Source organism: Cryptomeria japonica, unplaced genomic scaffold, assembly GCF_030272615.1.
Source record: "Cryptomeria japonica unplaced genomic scaffold, Sugi_1.0 HiC_scaffold_679, whole genome shotgun sequence".
NCBI classification, from domain to species: Eukaryota; Viridiplantae; Streptophyta; class Pinopsida; order Cupressales; family Cupressaceae; genus Cryptomeria; species Cryptomeria japonica.
The window spans coordinates 33,442-38,813 of NW_026729471.1; the positions used below are offsets into that span (position 1 = coordinate 33,442).

Genomic DNA, 5,372 nt, shown 5'->3' on the forward strand with positions numbered 1-5,372 from the left:
ACCTGCCCCCCTCCCCTTCCTAACCCTACCTTGAGTTGATCAAAAGTCTGGCTCCGTAGACTGGTGAAGTGACCGAACAGGCATAGAAGGGGCCCCTGTCCATCTCTCCATTGATCATTTTGATCGCTCATATGACTGGAACTATAGTCCCACCCAACCCGGGCCCCTCTCATTCGTTGGTAGTCGGTAGATTATTCGACCCAACTACTCGGGTTCGCGAAGGGGGTAGATTATTGTAGGGGCTACAATTCTAGTTGGTGGGTGGGCATAACTCCATAACTCTAGTAACGCGGGGGCAGGATTCGAACCTGCAGTCTTCAGGTCATGAGCCTGACGAGTTGACCAATTACTCTACCCCGCTTGTAGGCATATAGTTCGAGAGAAACCAGAAGTTGAGTTCTTCAGAAACGGCACCTATCTTCCACCCACAATTGAATCGGGCCGCCTATCCCTCAACATCACTTCGACTCGAGCCCATAGAATTGTAGGGGTTGGGTGGGAGTTCTAGTTCTAGATTCTATACGTAACATGCCCCTCCACCCCTTTGTAGTTCTAGTAGGGCCCCTTCCCATTTTACCAACGGCATCTCCTCCCCCTACCATTCTATAGGCCAGCTCGATTCCCCTACTATTCTATGGGGCCATCGAACTTTAGTTCTTTCGGATACGAAATAGTTTACCTTTCTCGATTCTATACTACACATGCCCACAATAGAATATTCGAGATACCTCCCAGGTTATCCCTCATCTGAATTTTCTGAAGGTGAGGGGGGCGGCTGTTGTTATTGTAGGGCTATTCTATAGCAGGCTTATTAATTACCATTAGAATAGTAGGGCAGTTCTTAATTAATGTACTTAGCTACAATAAGCCAACCCAACTAGAGTTTCCCATTCTTCTAGCCCCCTACCCCCTACGGGCCCCTTTTTAGATTATTGTAAGGGCCCCCTACTATTCGCCCTATTATTCTATTATTGCTCGATTCTATACGTAACATGGGTTGGAGGGCCCCGGCCTATTCGCCAGGGTAGTGAGTGGGGGGGCAGGTCGACATCGATGGGTAGAGGTAGGTTCCATGAGAATGGGTAGGGGTAGGTCAAATCTCAAATCCATAGAACTTGGCAGTAGGTTTCCCATAGAATTGATAGGGGGCCTCGGGTTCCCCTACGGGGCAATGTGGGGGGGCAGGTCAAATCCTAGGGTAGAGGTAGGTTCCCCGGGTAGGGGTGTTTGCTATAGGCATGTGACGTAGAAAATCTGAACCCCTACTATTCTAACCCTAGCCGTTCCCACCCACCCATGTTACGTATAGATGGCTAATGCCCAGCCGAATTGCCCTTTGTTAGATCCATAGAATTGGTCAATTAATGTTCGGGGGGGTGCCCCTATATAGACTCAGTGATGCGCAAGTGATGCGCGGACAGTTGCCCTTCTGTTTCTATATAGAATACAGATATCAATCACTCTATTCCATTCTATCTATATGGAGTGGAATAGAGTGGGGACGACTATAGATAGTGATAGTAGGTCCTACTGTATCGGTATCTGTTTGAAACAAATCGGAGTGGGATATAGATAGTAGGTTGGGCCATTCAATGTTCTCGCCAGTCCTATCTATAGATTAGATCATTCGTTGAGATGAGATTCGTTGATTGAATATGAGACCGACTATTGTATTACATATAGAATACAGAATGTCATAACCTCTATTCTGTTCTATATGGAGTGGAGTGGGAGTAGAAAGAAATGGTCTGTGCCAATGCCTACTGTAATCGGATGAAGGAAAGACGGGCCCCTACTATCTATAGGGCAAAAATGGCTGGCCTGCCTTTTGGGTTGGGGCCCCAACTAATACAGATCAGATATAAATCACTCTATCCTGTTCTCTATGGAGTGGACCAGTCAATAGGAGTGGAGTGGAGATCAACCTCTATTCTACATTGGGAACTATAGCTATATGTTGTAAAGTTCTTGCCACTAGAACTCCCACCCACCCTGCATTGGGACCTTTCTTAAAAGCATCGATTTTGAGCTAATACTGGATCCCTGATTACCTATAGATCTCTATGGTCTTGCCACATGGGGTGAAATGTGACCTTTATAGAATAGATAGGGTAGGGCAGGGGGATCCCTATATATGGGACTCACAGTCTATAGGGCCATTGCCCATATATAGAAGAAAGTGCCGAAAGTGTCGCCAACTACAGATTCCCACCCACCCCTATAGTGCCGTTGGGTCTATCGAGCCCCCCCCACCACTATCGAGTCGGGGTGGGAGGGCCCCGGGCCCCCAATAAAATCGAGTTAGTTGTTCTTGGAGGGGGCCTATAGTTTCAAAGGGCTTCCTGGGGTGGGTGGGAGGCCTATACCCCCCACCCATCCCCAACCCTATCGAGTCCTTATTCTAGCAGGTTGATTAATGGCAGTGGGAGGGAACTATAGCGCTGGGTGGGGGGCTAAAGTAGCCCCCGGCAATAGTGTGCTCATCGCCTCCTGTCTGCCCCGGGAGAGGTGGGTAACCCGGGGAAGGTAACGGTGTCTGCTGGAGAAGGTATCCTGGGACCTGTAGCTCCTGGGGCTGGGTCACAGGGCCCCCGTCTGGATCGTCTTGGATTAGGTGGTATGGTGGCTAGTTCCGGCGGGTCAGCTGCTGTGGGGGATCGTCCCGGATTAGCGGGTATTCTATCGGCTAGTTCCCCCGGGTCGGCTGCGGAGGTAGGTAGGGGTAGCAGCTAGGGGGCTGGCTCTCTCTAGATGTGCCCGGAGTAGCTCTAATAACTGTCCTAAGTGGGGTACTGTAGATACAACTTTGTTCGTTCCTATTGTAACTAGGGCTGCCTGTTCTGCATTCTGGGATTAAGTGTTCTAAAAAGTGGTAGGGGGTAGGGCTCTATCTGTCGACAACAGACTGAACCTCTCCCTCTCCCGTAGTCGTATTCAGGGCTCGAATATACTAGTAGGATATCTATCCAACTACTGCTGTAGTCGTTGTCGTATACGGATATCTAGCTGCTGTAGTCTACGGATATATATATATATATATATATAGAACTGCTGCTGTAGTCGTTGTCGTCCAGGGCCCTCTGCATACGGGATTGCATATTGGGAAATGGGCCATCTATTGGCTCTATTGATTGCCGGGATTTCGAATCCATTGATCGTCTTCCGGGAGTGAGCGGAGTAGATGGGGGATGGATGAGATGGTTGGTGATGGTGGATTGGTGAGTAGAGTATGAGAATCCTGTTCACTGATCGAATCGCCGATCGGGGGCCCCATGTTAGCTATCGAGAGCTTTCTCCGTATTGATTGACAGATCAGATTACCGCTATCGAGAGCTTTCTCCGTATTGATTGACAGATCGGATAGGGAGTGATTGGGGCCTTGACTCCAGCAACGGGGGTCATATCCATCTATCTATCACTATCACTGGGTTCTTTTATTGCTCCATTCAATGCCGCCCATAGAATAGTAGGGCCACTCAATGCCGGTCTGCATAGTGAGCAGACGACAAAAAGGTGGGATTCGCCTCCCCCCTCCCCTCCCCTATCAATTTGAGGACTATAGATAGTCAGTCAACCCGAGAGATAGATAATGTCGAGTTGAGGCCATAGGGAGACACGACGCACGTATCCATCCATCCAATGATTAGATTAGATTAGATACGTGATATCAGTCCAGTCATCAGTCGTATCACGAACAGTTTCTCAATTTTGAGGCGGGGCGGGTGAGACGGGGGCATAAGCATATACTTCTTTATGGATCGAATCAACGCACCAGGCGATAGAATTCTCTCATTCCGCCGGTTCGAGACCGCCGCCTGGGAGGGATATAGAAAGCGACAGGGTTTGCTAGCATTTACTCCCAGGCATCTCCAAGCAAATCCAGCCCATCAAACCAGGGATAGGAAGGGTTAATTCCCGTCAATAAGTGCTATTTCTTCCATCCGGCGTATAGATATAGAGTTCGGTGGGCTGGCCCCTACAATTCTATGGCGGGTCTACTCCATTCCCATCTTCCTTCTCTCGATAAAGGGCGAGTCGGCATTTACTTCGATGGGTGAAGTAAAAGCGGGCGGCGAAATCCTTCGAATCGAATCGAGGGGGCTTGGGGCACTTAGTCGTTACCAATCTCCTACGGATCTGTTTCACCGACCGGACAGGCAAGCCTGCGGGCGATGCCTTGCGAAACACGGACCTCGACCTTCCTCTCGCACCACTCCCTATTCCTCAACCTCCTATTACAACATATATGATATGACTCGGTTTTTAGTAACAAGTTGTTGGTTATTACCCACTCCCGATGAACCCGGTCGGAAGCTTTTCGATCTCCAATGCCCCATGTCCCCAGCAGGGGGAAGGGAACAGATGATTTGGCCCAACAATGTAGGAAAGATGCGGGCCTCCCACCCAACTCTCATCCACCCACCCGGGCTAGAATTTATTGGGGGCCCCCCCAACCCGATAGTTAGGCCCCTACTATTCTAAGGGTGCATAGCTCAACCAAGGAAGAAGGGCGGAGAAAGGAGAGAGAAGCAGGGAGAGTGCGATAGATCCACATCCCCCTAGCTCTTGGACCGGATTCGGGGAGAAGCTGCATTTAGGCTTGGGAGGCGGGAGATCAGCTTCGATGGATGCCGAGTTATGCTTCTATTTACGGATGGATCAACGTCAATCATTTAGAGAACGGGCCGGGATGAATCAATGGAACAAGGGGAAGCGGTATATCATCTACGTATTAACAACTGAACTGGGAAGAATGGATTGACGACCAGGGGCTTTAGTGATCTATGTTCCCATCCATCAATGCTTTATCGGCTCCTGCCCATCTCTCATTCCGGTAGCGGCCGGACCAACCTAAAACACCGGATAGCGGATAGGCTCGGGTTCATCGCCTTTCCTTCTCCGGTTCGGAACCGGTCCCTTAACCCAGTCCCTTAACTCTTTTCCCCGGAGGGGAGAGGTTAACTCCTGCGAGAGAGCCCCGACCCAAACCGAGGATGTAGTCGATCGTAAGGAGTGAGTCAGCGGACCAGGTGTGGTATCGAGGCCCCTCATCGTTGGGTAATCGATCGACCGCTTGGGGTTGCTGCGAGAAAGGTCCCACTCTCAAGGGAAGAGGCTCAGAGGTCAACCTCTATTGCTATAACCAGCAGTCAAAGGGATCGATCCGATTCATCAGTGAATCGCAACTCAGGATTTATGATAGTGATGCAGCTTTTTCCGAGTATTCCCTATCGATCTTCGGACAACATGATCAAGGGTCCTCCATACCATTCCCAAATACTTCTTTTCCAAACGCAAGCTATCTCGCCCCCTCCCTAGGTAGAGATGGGCCCCCATTCCCTCTACCTAAAAAGTGGTGGGTGGGAGGAGAT

At 49.9% G+C, this 5,372-nt stretch overlaps 1 non-coding gene across 1 annotated transcript; it reads right to left on the reverse strand.

Moving 5' to 3' along the window:
• Positions 1–287: 287 nt before the first annotated feature.
• On the reverse strand, positions 288–361 carry TRNAM-CAU (transfer RNA methionine (anticodon CAU)). The gene has a single exon. It is a non-coding gene; the product is annotated as a tRNA-Met (tRNA).
• Between the last annotated feature and the right edge of the window lie 5,011 nt (positions 362–5,372).